Here is a 1,677-nt window from a genome sequence, read left to right on the forward strand (position 1 = left end):
TGACCTTGTCAGGAGAGCTTTGGTCCTCTCCATCTTCTACCACGGCCTTTGCCATTAAGCACTTGTGAGCATTGCTGAAAGTGCTAGTTATCGACTAGAGGGGGGTGAATAGGCGATTTTTAGGAAAGTCTTCAAAACATGGAAGTTTCGAAGACAAACGATAGAAACAACCTAATTGATATGCAGCAGAAGATAAACTACAACAAGCAAGCCATCATCAAGTATGCAATAGCATTAACGTTTGAAGATTAATAGCAGCTAGGTAGTAGGATCAAGATGGAAGATAGTATGAAGCCAATCAACAATAGTAGTCAAGCAATGAAGTCAATCGGATAAAACAATAAGCAACGACTTCATGAAGACAGACTCAAAGTAAAGGAGGGAAGAGATAGAACCAGTTGCTTGTTGAGGACACAGGATTTGTTGGACCAGTTCCAGTTGCTGTGACAACTGTACGTCTGGTTAGGGAGGCTGAGATTTAACTCAGAAGTCCGTGTCTTCATGTTATTCCCCTTGAGCTAAGGTCACTTAGTCCTCGCCCAATCACTCTGGTAAGTCTTCAAGGGAGACTTCCAAACCTTCACAGACTTCGTTCACTTGACAATCCACAATGACTCTTGGATGCTCAGAACGCGACGCCTAACCGGCTGGAGGATACACAGTCCTCAAGTGTACTAAGTCTTCAGGTCACACAGACAGAAAGACTTCAGTGATGCCTAACACTCTTTGGCTCTGGGTGTTTGGGCTTTGTCCTCACAAGGATTTCTCTCTCTCAAATGCTTCGAGGTGGGTTGCTCTCAAACGACAAAAGTCGTATACAAACTCTGAGTAGCCACCAATTTATGGTGTAGGGGGTGGGCTATTTATAGCCACCAGGCAACCCGACCTGATTTGTCCAAAATGACCCTAGGTCACTAAGGAACTGACACGTGTTCCAACGGTCAGATTTCAAACACACACGGCAACTTTACTTGGGCTACAAGCAAAGCTGACTCATCCAACTCTGGATAAGATTTTCTCTCATTGTCTTCGCTCGAAGACATAGGATTTGGGTTGAGCATCACTTCAGTCACTTTGACTTAGTTCACTTGGACCCCACTTAACAGTACGGTGGTTCCTATGACTCAACAAAGAAGAAACGAAACGACGAAACCACACAGTCTTCGCACTCCATTGTCTTCACGTAATGTCTTCTCATGTCATAGTCTTCAATATGAATATCTTCTCATACCACCATTGTCTTCAATGTCTTCATACATTTTTAGGGGTCATCTCCGGTAGGTAAACCGAATCAATGAGGGACACTACCTGCGTTATCCTGCAATTCTCACAAACGCATTAGTCCCTCAACCAACTTTGTCGTCAATACTCCAAAACCAACTAGGGGTGGCACTAGATGCACTTACAATCTCCCCCTTTTTGGTGATTGATGACAAACTGGTTGAAGTTTTCAACGGGGATAAAGTATGTGAAATTGTAAGGATAGGAATTGTCTTCATAAGTAGCAAGGTCTCCCCCTGAAGATGTGCATATTAATAATTTGCTTTTGGATTGCAAATGCAGATGGCAGGTTGTACTTATGGAGATCCACTTCAACTTATAAAGATAATTCATCATGCATGAAATGATATAACGAGTAGAATGACATGCATAATGAAAAATGGACGTCTGCAGGAT

The sequence above is a fragment of the Triticum aestivum genome, chromosome 2B, assembly GCF_018294505.1.
Source record: "Triticum aestivum cultivar Chinese Spring chromosome 2B, IWGSC CS RefSeq v2.1, whole genome shotgun sequence".
Lineage (NCBI taxonomy): Eukaryota > Viridiplantae > Streptophyta > Magnoliopsida > Poales > Poaceae > Triticum > Triticum aestivum.